General features: G+C 43.3%; 1 pseudogene across 1 annotated transcript; it reads right to left on the minus strand.

Moving 5' to 3' along the window:
* Positions 1–6,752: 6,752 nt before the first annotated feature.
* Positions 6,753–7,400, minus strand: LOC101028730 (AN1-type zinc finger protein 2A pseudogene; annotated as a pseudogene). The gene has a single exon (XR_012512624.1). The product of XR_012512624.1 is annotated as an AN1-type zinc finger protein 2A pseudogene (transcript).
* Between the last annotated feature and the right edge of the window lie 5,344 nt (positions 7,401–12,744).

Below are 12,744 nucleotides of genomic sequence, written 5' to 3' on the forward strand. Positions count from 1 at the left end.
CTGAGCAAAAATTTCTTGAGCAATACACTACAAACACAGGCAGCCAAAGCAAAAATGGACAAGTGGTATCACATCAAGTTAAAAACTTCTACACAGCAAAGAATACAATCAGCAAAGTGAAGAGACAACCCACAGAATGGGAGAAAATATTTGCAAACTACCCATCCCGCAAGGGATCAATAATCAGAATATATAAGGAGCTCAAATAACTCTATAGGGGGAAAAAAATTTAATCCAATAAAAAATGAGCAAAAGATCTGAACAGACATTTTTCAAAAGAAGACATACAAATGGCAAACAGGCATATGAAAAGGTCCTCAATGTCACTGAGTATCAGAGAAATGCAAATCAAAACTGCAATGAGATATCCTCTCATCCCAGTTAAAATGGTTTATATCCAAAAGAAGGCAATAATAAATGCTGGCAAAAATGTGAAGAAAAGGGAGCCCCATGCGTGTTGGTGAGAATGTAAGTTAGTGCAACCACTATGTGGAACAGTTTGGAGGTTCCTGAAAAAACTGAAAATTTAGCTACCATGTGATCCAGCAATCTTCTTGAAAGTAAACCCCAAGGAAAAGAAATCAGTACATCGAAGAGATGTCTGCACTCCCATGTTTGTTACAGCACAGTTTACAATGGCTAAGATTTGGAAGCAATCTGTGTTCATCAACAGTCGAATGGATAAAGAAAATAGTACACACAATAGAGTACTATTCAGCCATTAAAAAAACAAACAAACACTGGGAAGGGCATTAGGGAACTCAGGGGCAAGTGTAGATGGTTGATAACTATTTAATACAAAAAATAGAATGAATAAGACCTACTATTTGACAGCACAATCGGATGAGTATAGGCAATAATAACTTAACTGTACATTTTTAAGTAATGTAAAGAATGTAATTGAATTGTTTTTATAACTCAAAGGATAAATGAATGCTTGAGGGGATGGGAAAAAAAAATGGACACAATCCTCTCAAACCCTGTCACTGCTTTAAGTTTATGTATATTCTAAATCCTTTGTGGTCATTTTAACAATGGTGACAGCATCTTCACCAGGAGTGGATTCCATCTCAAAAAAAAAAAAAAAAAAACACTTTCTTGGCTCATCTATAATAAGCAACTCCTCATCCACTCAAGTTTTTTCCTCCGGGTTGACATTTTGAATTGCTGCAATTTTATCAGATAAAAGTTTATATTTTTCTGATAAATTGCAGCAATTCAAAATGTCAACCCGGAGGAAAAAATGTGGCAAAATTAGTATAAGTTTGGGTCAAGTTTGAGGACTGCAACCCAGGAGCATAGATTCAAGTTGCCCTGAATATATGCTCTAATTAGCAGCAGTTATAAGTGGGTTTTTTTTTTTAAAGGAAAAAAGAAGAGCAAGTTCCAAAGGTGTTTACAGAGAATTTACATTAAAATAACATAAGCTGTTCATTGGCTATACATTGTCTTTTGTGTCACAGATTCCAGAAACAAGAAGATCATGGGTGAGGCAGCTGGTCAGAAACAAATGTCTTTCAACAATTACCCCCAGGCATGGGGAGGTGGAGAGCAATGACTGAAGTCTTTCTGGTCTGAGCTGTTTTTCTTTTCTCAAGTTACATCTTCAGGCTCCACTTCTAATTCTAGTTTTCTTGCTATTTCTACCATATCTGCAATTACTTCCTCCATTGAAGTCTTAGGCTCCTCAAAGTCAACCGTGAGAGTTGGAATCAACTTCTTCCAAAATCCCGCTAATGTTGATATTTTGACCTCCTCCCATGAATCACAAATGTTCTTAGTGACATCTAGAATGGTGAATCCTTTTCAGAAGATTTTCAATTTTACTTTGCCCAGGTCCATCAGAGGAATCACTATTTGTGGCAGCTATAGCCTTACAAAATGTATTTCTTAAATTACAAGACTTGAAAGTGAAAATTATTCCTTGATTGATGAGCTGCAGAATAGATGTTGTGTTGGCAAACATAAAAACGATATTAATCTCCTTGTACATCCGTATCAGAGATCTTGAATGACAAGGTGCATTGTCAATGAACAGTAATATTTGGAAAGAAATCTTTTTTTTCTGAGCAGTAGTTCGCAACAGTGGACTTAAAATACAATTGACCCTTGAACAACACAGGTTTGAAATATGCAGGTCCACTTATGTATGGATTTTTTTTTCAATAAAACTTACACTGAGTGTGCCTTCCTCTTCTGCCTTACCATCTACCTCTGCCACCTCTGAGACAGCAATACCAACCTTTTATCCCTCCTCAGCCTACTTATCATGAAGACAACAAGGATGAAGACCTTTATGATGATCCACTTCTATCTTCATGAATAATAAACACATTTCCTCTTTCTTATTATGTTCTTACTAACATTTTATTTTCTTTAGCTTAATCTGTTGTAAGAATACAGTATGTAACACATAGACAAAATATGGATTAATTGACTATTTTATTGGTAAGACTTCTGGTCAACAGTAAACTATTAGTACTTAAGTTTGGAGGAGTCAAAAGTTATCCACAAATTTTGACCTTGGTGAGGGTCAGTGCCACTAACCTCTGGATTGTTCATGGGTCAACTGTATTCAGTAAACCATGCTATAAACAAATACACTGTCATCCAGGCTTTATTGTCCATGTGACAGAGCATAGGCAGAGTAGAATCAGCATAATTCTCAAAGGCCCTAGGACTTATGGAATGGTAAATAAGCACTGGCTTTAACTTAAAGTCACTAGATACATAGCCCCTAGTAAGAGAATCAGCACATCCTTTGAAACTCTGAAACCAGGCATTGACTTCTCCTTTCCAGCTATGAAAGTTCTAGATGTCATCTTCTAATATAAGACTGTTTCATCTATACTGAAAATCTGTTGTTTAATGTAGGCCCCTTCATCAATAATCTCAGCCAGATCTTCTGGTAAGTTGCTGCAGCTTCTACATCAGCACTTGCTGCTTCCCCTTGAACGTTTATGTTTTAGAGATGGCTTCCTTCCTGAAATCTCATGAAACAACCTCTGCTAGCTTCAGACTTTTCTTCTGCATCTTCCTCAGCTCTCTTAGCCTTCACAGAATGGAAAAGAGTTAGGACCTTGCTCTAGATTAGGCTTTGGCTTAAGGGAATGTTGTAACTGGTTGATCCTCTATGCAGACCACTCAAACTTTCTCCGTATCAGCAATAAGGCTGTTTTGCTTTCTTAACATTTGTGTGTTCACTGGACTAGCACTTCAAATTTCCTTCAAGAACTTTTCCTTTGCACTCACAACTTGGTTAACTGTTTGGCCCAAAAGGCCTAGCTTTTGACCTGTCTCAGCTTTTGACATGTCTTCCTCAGTAAGTGTAATCCTTTTCTGGCTTTTGGTTGAGAGACATGCAACTCTTCCTTTCACTTGAACACTTAGAAGTCATATTAGGATGAGTAATTGGCCGAATTTTAATAATATTGTGTCACAGGGAACAGGGAGGCCGAAGGAAAGGGAGCTACTGGGGAAGAGCCAGTCAGTGGAACAATCAGAACACACAAATCCATCAATTAAGTTTGCTATTTTTATATGGGTACAGTCCATGGCACCCTAAAACAATTATAATAGGAACATCAAGTAATCACATTTCATAGATGGTTATAACAGAAATAATAATGAACAAGTCTGAAATATTATGAGAATTACCCACATGTGACACAAAGCCATGAAGTGAGCACGCGTATTTGGAAAAATGATGCCAAGAGACTTGCTCGATGCAGGGTTGCCACAAAGCCTCTAGTCACGAAAAAAGCACTTTCTGTGAAGCATAATAAAACCAAGTACAATAAAGCAAATCAAATATGTCTGTAGTTGGAGATGGGTCTTCTAGGAAGGAATTAAGTTAAACTGGGGTCATTTGGGTGGGCCCTGATTCTATATGACGGGTGTCCTATACAGAGGGGAGACTAGGACACAGACACACATGGAGAAAGATCATGGGAAGACACAGAGAAGGTGGCTGCCGGTAAGCCAAGGAGAGGCCTCACAAGAAACCAGCCCTGCTGACACCTTAATCTCAGGCTTCCGGCTTCGCAAATTGCAGGGGGTGGTGAGGGGAAGAAAAAAGAGCTGGGCACAGCAGCTCATGCCTGTAATCCCAGCACTTTGGGAGGCGAAGGCGGGCAGATCACAAGGTCAGGAGTTCGAGACCAGCCTGACCAACATGGCGAAAGCCTGTCTCTACTAAAAATATAAAAAAAAATTAGCCAGGCCTGATAGTGCATGCTTGTAATCCCAGCTACTCAGGAGGCTGAGGCAGGAGAATCACTTGAACCCGGAGGCAGAGGTTGCATTGAGCTGAGATCACACCATTGCAGTCAGCCCGGGCGACAAGAGTGAGACTTTGTCTCAAAAAAAGAAAAAAATTAATTTCTGTTGTTTAAACCACACAGTCTGTGGAATTTTATTATGACAACCATAACCAACTCATACATGTGCTTTACAATTTACAAAACTTTTTCTCATAAACGCACTTAAATGTCACAACAATCCAGTGCTTAGAGTCTTATCCCCATTTTACTGATGAGGAAACAGACTCAGAAACGAATATCCTGAAGTCCCAGTGTTCATGTATGGCAGATCCTTGGCTTGGATCCAGACTTTCTGACCCAGATCCCAGGTTCTTTCAAATGGACTCGGTTTCCTATTTGCAAAGTGCTCAGCGCCATTGTTTTTTCATGGTTTTCTGCCCATCAGCCATTTATAGGCAGGTTACAATCCGTTCCCTTAATCTGGAGAGTGGTTGAGTGATGCGCTTAGCCTTACACAATGAGTTCGTGGCAAGGATGGTATTAAAATGACTCCTGAAACTCTGGGTCATTGTTAAGTGATGTTTTCTTATTTTTCCTGTTCACTCGGGATTCACTCAGATTCAAAGAGTAAGGATTTTTGAGTAGCTTTGTTCCTGGTGCCCGAACAGTAACCAGCCCCACCTCTAATGTCTACTTCAGGTGAGTCTGCCGCAGGTGGCCCAGGAATTCAAACGCTGAGCACCTGAAGAATCTAAGTTGTTTACAGTCCTCACTGCAGGAGTGGGACTGATTTGGCCCTTAAGGAGCTGATTTTAACTATCACCACCTCCTGGGAGGAGAATTGACCAGGGGACTGAGTTCATCTGTGATTTGCTTTCAACTTAAAACGGTCATATCTTTTCCTGAAAATATTGATTGAAAAGTTGATATCAAAATAAGCAGAGGGGCTACACTAGCAAATTTCAGTGGATGAGGTTTCTTCCTCCTTGGGGGAAGGTGAACGTGTACGATAGGTTAGTGAGCAAGATTTTAAAATGATTTTCTTAGTGCACAAACAGCAGGAACAGCTACCAGAATACATGAAAGGGGACATTGGACCCACCATCCTCCCACCCCATTTTTTCTTTCCTTTTTTTTGGTGTATTTTTCTTTACCCAGATGTACGTACAGTTTTTACCACTGCACTCATGGCAGAGATGAGACTTTATATTTTCACTTAATGTCATAAGCACTTTTCCAAGTCACCACATAATCCTCATGATTAAATGCTTTAATGGCCACATAATATTACTTGAAATGTTGGCACTATCATCTGTGCAACCCATCTCCTTTCCTTCGCGATTTAGGTTGTTTCCAATTTTTCGCTTCAGATGATACATCCTCTTCGCAGACTGCAGAAGAACAGCAGATTTGTGATTTAGGTGGGAATGTTCCGGGATCAAACAGGAGTTTCCTTTACAGATGGGTTGCCCAGCAGCCATGGGAACTGATGGAGCAGTCAGCGTGGTGGTCAGTTGCGCTGAGTGGGAAGGGTTCCCTGGGAGCCTGGAAGCCTGGGAACCAGCAGGGTTGCTATCATCCATTTCCCACCCAGTCTTTCCCGTCTCTCAGGGACCCCTGGCAGTTGCTCAGCTGGGGCTGAATTGAGAAGCAGCCTGTGAACATGAAGGGCACATGGCAGAGGGTCCCAGTTTGGCTTCTGCAAGAAGTAGAAGCAACAAGGATCTACCGGGAGAGGCCTTGTGCCTCCGACCCTTCCTATTCCTCGAAGCGAGAATAAACACCTAGTGTACTCTGGGGACCTAACGGCTAATCCCAGGAGCCCGAGCTAAAGAGAAATAGTGTGTTTTGTTCGTTTCATCAAGCTGAACTCTGGCTCACCTGATCTTGGCTATTTTCTGCTCTTTTGCAACTTCTGCCTGAGGGGACAGGCTTTCCCAGCCTATACACAGCCTGGGCACAGCCTTCCAGGTCCTGCTGGGGCCAGAAATGCCTTCTGACTTTTAGGACTCCTAATCCTGGTGCTTCTTGCCTTAGCCCTTTGGGGAAGGCACCCTGTAGATGAGAATTGCTGGGGAGTGAAAATCTGCAGGAAGGCAGAAGATGTTCCCGTTGCCTTTGAGGTTAGCTCTATTTGGAGAGAATTCAAGATGCAAGCGTACTAACACAGTCACTGTGGGCCAAGTTAATTTATTGCCTCCTGGTTACAGCAACAGTCCCGCCCCTTAGAATGAGTTGAATTTTGGAGTCTGAATCTTATGGAACTTTCTCCAGCATCCTCTTGATGGTCGATCTCAAGGTCACTCCAGGTTTGTCTTGACTACTAATAATAGAATAAGCCAGTAGTGACAGAGTCACTTGCTCAGTACTCTACGAAATGCTTTACATACAATATCGCAAATAATCCTCACAAGAACTCTGTAAAGAAAGGGTTATTGTTGCCTCCATTCTATAAATGAGAAAACTAACGTGCAGAATCTTGTGTGTGTGTTTTTTTCAACTTCAGCATTCAATTTTATTATATTCCCGTCTACCTCAACAAACAGTTAAGATCAGCAGCTTAGTGTGGGCCGGTGCTGAGTGTTGCTCCACTCCGCACTTTAGAGTGTAAGCTGGTTCCAGTACGCTACCATGTGTTCTGAGACAGCGCAATCACAGCTGAGTCTCTTCTCACCTGGCTTTGATGGTGTGGCGGCTCCTGTGTCTGCAGCTGTGGTCCAGGGGGTGTCTGTGCTGGATCCAGAAGTTGTCGTGACACTGGGCACACACCATCTGCAGCATCTCTTTCTTCTTGCAGCCCTCTTTTGAGCACCGGTATATAAAAATCTTCTCTTTCTTCTTCCCAGGACAATAGTCACAGTCTCTATCCATATGATCGCCAACCACCAGGGCTAGGATCTGTCCCTTTTTTATTGGGATGGGGATATTACAGAGTGGGCACACTGGAACCTGAACATCCTTCTGGAATGCAAATGGACACTTATGTGCGGCATATATAAAATGATCTTTACAGAAATCTTGTTTACACGTATCACATTTTACTGGAAGAAAATCTAGCTGCTTGCAAGTTTTTTCTGAACAATACTTCCCCAAATCAGGAAACTCCATTATGAGAACAGTGCTCAAAACGCAGACGTAACAAACCCCAAGTCACAAATAAAAACTCAGATTCAGGCAGGCTTAAGTGTACATGCTCCCTGTGAGGGATACCACCTCCTGCCAGCCTAGCCACAACCAAAGGAAAATAATAATAGCTCAGCCCTCCAGCAATGCAAGGCACTTTGCCAAGGTGTTTGCTTGCATTCCTCTATCTCTTGAACGAGGAAACTGAGAATCAGAGAGATTCATTCATTTTCCCAAAGTCACATAGCTAGTGAGTATGACAGAGACTATTTTTCTCTAAAATCGAATTTCTCCTTCTTGTACAGTAATAGATCCTCATTTTTAGCTAAGCATGTGGCCTGCTAGAGTTATAACTACATCCTCCAGACTCTGTTGAAGCTAGGTGTCCACGTGACTAAATTGAGGACAACAGGATAGGTATGTGCAACTTCCTAGAACTCTGAGCCTTCCCTCCGCTGGTGAAATGCAGACATGACAGCTTGAGCTGGAGGGTGCCACCCAGTGCCAAGATGGGACCAAGGCTATTAACAGCAGAGCTGCAAAAGAGCAGGAGCCTGAGTCCCCCAGGACACGCTGGAGCTAACTTGGGAGTCCTGAGGTGGCCACTTCCAGAATTCTACGTGAAAGAGAAAAGTAAACATCTAACTTGCTTAAGCCGCTATTGTTTTGGGGTTTCAGTCATTTATAGCCAAACCTAATTCTCATTAAAATAGTGGTGGAACTGGAATTTGAACCAGTTTACTCCCAAGACCAAACTTAACCTCTTAGACATGCTATTTCTACTGTAAAACTCTATGCCCACACAAGTTCATCTTTTTTAGAAAGAAAGAAAAAAAGAGGCCAGGCTCAGTGGCTCATCCCTGTAATCTCAGCACTTTGGAAGGCCAAGATAGGCGGATCACGAGGTGAGGAGTTCAAGAGCAGCCTGGCCAAGATGGTGAAACCCCATCTCTACTTAAAAAAAAAAAAATTAGCCAGGTGTGGTAGTGGGCACCTGTAATCCCAGCTACTTGGGAGGCTGAGGCAGGAGAATCGCTTGAAACCAGGAGGTGGAAGTTGCAGTGAGCTGAGATTGTGCCATTGGGCTCCAGCCTGGGCAAGAAGAGCAATACTCTGTCTCAGAAAAAAACAACTCAGTAATTTATTTTCTCACGGTTCTTGAGGCTAGATCGAACATCAATGCGCCACCAGCGTTGGTTTCTGATGAGGTCCCTCATCCCTCATCGTGGGTGGCTGCCTTCTGACTGTGTCCTTATATGCCCTCTTTGCTATGCTTGTGTGGAGAGAAGGTTTCATGGTGTCTCTTTCTCTGCTTATGAGGACAACAGTCCTATGGGATGAGGCGCTGCACTTATGACCACACTTAACCCTATTACTTTCTTATAGACCTTATGTTTACTGGTTTGTTATAAAGGACATAGATGAAGAGACACAAGAGCGAGGTTTTGGGGAAGGAGCATGGAGCTTCCGTGCCCTCCCTGGGTGCACCACCCTCCAGGAACTTCCATGTGTTCAGCTATCTGGAAACTCCTGGTTCATCTGATTACCAATGTCTTCCACTCCCTTCTTTGGACAGTCAGTCAATATGTACCAAGTGCTGGGCCCTGTGCTTAGGAAATAAACCAAAACTATAAATATGAATGAGACTTGTTCGTGCCCTTGAGTTGCTGGCAGTCCATCTTGGAAGACAGGTGGCTAAGCTAAGAAATGAAAGACAGTGCCGTGAGTCGTGTCATAGAGACATGAGCCCCATGTTGTGGGAGCACAGAGGAGTGGCTCACTGCCCGGGAGTCCGAGAAGATTCCGCGGAGAGAGCAGCAGACAAGGTGGATGTGCCGAGTGGCTGCTAGAGTGTGAAGTGTTTTTGCTTCTCAGTCACCAGACCTTTCAACCACGGTCCTCTAAAGACTTATGCTCGTCTAGAACATAGCCTACTCTCCTTACCCTAGAATGCTAGATTCGAATTCTTCAGTACCGGAGACCCCTAGAGTCAGACCCTTAGGAATCCAGGCTTTTTCTTCTTGCTGGACTCAAGGCCATGAAGAAAAATGTGAGCCGGACGTGGTGGCTCATGCCTGTAATCCCAGCACTTTGGGAGGCCAAGGTGGGCGGATCAAGAGGTCAAGAGATCGAGACCAATATGGTGAAACCCTAACTCTACTAAAAATACAGAAATCAGCCAGGTGCGGTGGCGCATGCACCTGTAATCCCAGCTACTCAGGAGGCTGAGGCACACTTGAACCCAGGAGGCAGAGGTTGCAGTGAGCTGAGATCACACTACTGCACTTCAGCCTGGTGACAAAGCAAGACTCTGTTTCAAAAAAAAAAAAAAAAATGGAAAAAACATATGTGGGACCCTGAAGTTCAACCATCTCACAACAAGGAAGAAAATGGAAGCAGGAAGCCGGAAGGCCACTATCAGCAGGGCTGGATAAATAAAGATTCCTCAGCATAGCTGTGAAAGCCAGAATGAGCTGTGTGTAATTACTCTGTGCTTGGAAATGCTGTTTCCAGTGTGACCTTTCTACCTACTCTTCTAACGGTAGAGCTGCTGTCACTGTTAATAAAGCCCAGACCTGGCTTTCTCTGATTGGAGCCAATTAGAATGACCCCAGGAGGGCAGCCAGGGCTGCTTCACTGCTAATGAGGGCAGCCGATGTGTTGGCATTGGCTTACTTGCCCGGTGATGAGGAGATGGGAAAGTTTATCCCACCAAGTGGTCTCTTTCCGCTCCCAGTGCCTCCAATAAGTCTACTCAACTATCTGAGTCCCAGCTTTTAAACAAAGCGATGAGATCTACTGGGGAAAGAGACTATCTCCTGGGTAATGAGGCCAAGCAACACTTTTCCTCACTCAGCATATATTTATTAAGCAACTACTGTGTGCCAGGCATGGTGCCAGGGGTCACACATAGTAATAAATACGATACAGGCAGAGGCAAATTTACTATGAAGTTAACAAAGCTTAAGCTTTAGGGCCACCCCTTAGGACAGTTCTGAAGGGGGCCCTCGTAATGTGTCTGCGGCGATCCTGTTTTGTGAAACTTGCCAAACTGAACTCAGTTAAGACTGCTATCTCTTTCCACTCAGACCTTCCCTTTGTCACACGCCTCCTCATGTTGCCCAGAACCGAAGTGGCCATGGACATTTTTGGGATCTGGCTAGGGGGAAGTTAAGTTAGGGATATAGTTGTTTTATGGGACATATCTAGGTTGTTTGCAGTCATTTTGTCACTTTTGTGTAAAGTTGGTTTTTGCTAACCATCTCAGTGCAGAAATGGCTCCCAGGAGCACTCTTTTTCTTTTTTCTTTTTCTTTTTTTTTTTTTTTTTTTAGGCAGAGTCTCACTCTGTCACCCAGGCTGGAGTGCAGTGGCCTGATCTCAGCTCACTGTAACCTCCACCTCCTGGGTTCAAGTGATTCTCCTGCCTCAGCGTCCTGAGTAGCTGGGACTACAGGTGCCTGCCACCACACCCGGCTAATCTTAGTATTTTTAGTAGAGACGGGGTTTCACCATATTGGCCAGGATGGTCTTGAACTCCCAGGAACACTCTTACTGCCCATGGTGCCAACTTACCTGGCATCGTGACACTTAATACAGGGCCAAAGACCAAATGAGATTTGTGAGTGTCCCATGGAACCTGGCCCTGGAAGCATGTGGGTAATAGAGGAGAAACAAGATTCGAACTGTATACAGGCAGAAGCTAGTCCATAGGAAGTTCTTCCAGTCGTCAGATGCATAAGGTTGTTAGTACACAATTCGGTTCTCACTGATACCTAGTCCTATATCGAGTAATGCGGAGATACTATCATGTGCGTTCCTTTTTCCCCCCTTTTTAAAATGCCGAAAAGAATTTGTCAGAATCCCTGTGTTTGTAGAATAGAAACCGTAGCAGTCCTACAAACAAGTATGCCTGGCTGTGGTCACACGTTTTTATGCCTCCCAACCATCAATCATAAACATAATTTTTATTATGCCAGAGGACTTACTTCTCATTCCATTCTCTATATAGAAAGTATTATAAAATCGTTACAGATGAAGAGTGATAAAAAGAGTATTATTCAGCCAAATAATGTGGAGAAAGACTTCCTGCAGTGTGCTAGGCAGTTAGCTAACAAAAACATGATATTATTTTTCTATATTTTGTGATACTTGAAGTATTCTTCCACTCTAAAAGTTTTACAAGTTGTGGTTATCTCTTTTCCCAATCTACATAAAGGTGCACTTTCCTGTCTAATTTTGTTCTTGTAATTTTGTATTTTTCTTAAATAAGAAAGCTTCTTAAGTCTACCCTTCGGGCCCCACAAAACCTGAGTTCACCCCTGGAACATACAATTCTTTGTTCCTTGTCATGGTGTAATGGGAGAACCCTGTTGCCTCCCTCCTTTACCACACATGTGACCCGTGCCTGCTGCGTGCCGGGCTCTGAGCCTCAGAGCTAGGGAGGGGCACACAATCACAGACCAAACAGACCTGGCCCCCTTCCACGTGGAGAGGAGGAGGCAGACATCACATTATCGAAGTCATACAGGATGCTGTGGAAGAGAAAAGGGGCAGGGGACCTCTTGCAGGAAATAATGTTTCAGGGAGACTCAAAGAATAAACAAGAGTTACCCAGATGAAGAGTAAAAGGATGAACGTGCCAAGTGGAAAAAACAGCGTGAGAGAAGGCCTGAGGCAGGAAGGGCTTGGTGCGTTCCAGGTACTCAGTAAATCTCTCTTGAATTAATTTTTTAAAATTATTATTTGGGCAGAGTCAGGATGCTATGGGAGCATGTAAGAACGGCACAGAACCCTTGCCCAGAACAACCAACAGCAAAGGAATGAGGAATGAGAAAGAGTCCAGTTAGAATTGACTTCCCAACTTTCAAGTGGAGAAATAGCATGTGCAAAGGCCTTGGAGTCAGAGAGAGATCAGAGAGCAGTTCTGTATGGCTGGACCATAGTGGGATGGATTTGAGGAGGGGCATTTGTTGAGGGGGATTGAGAACTGGCAAGAAATGATGCTGGAAATGTGACCCAGAGCCAAACCGTGAAGGGCCTCATAAGCCATGGTAAGCTGTGTGGATTTCATTTGGATGCTATGTGAGGTGGTGTTAGGGAAGAAAATGATAGGCTCAGGCCAGCACGTTGGAAAGATCTGGTGCATGGTCAAGAGAGGACTGGAAGAGATAGCTAGGCTGTTAGAAAAATCCAGATGAGAGAGGGTGGTGGCCAGAGGTAGTGTGGCATGGGGAGGAAGAAGCAGACAGCTCCAAAGGGGAACATTGTGTAACTGATGGACTTAGGTAGGCAAGGTAAGAGTCACATCAGGGCAGGTGCCAGGCTGTTGCATAGTTCCTCTGTCTTCCTGAAGCTAG

Source organism: Saimiri boliviensis, chromosome 11 (genome assembly GCF_048565385.1).
Source record: "Saimiri boliviensis isolate mSaiBol1 chromosome 11, mSaiBol1.pri, whole genome shotgun sequence".
In the NCBI taxonomy this organism is placed as follows: Eukaryota; Metazoa; Chordata; class Mammalia; order Primates; family Cebidae; genus Saimiri; species Saimiri boliviensis.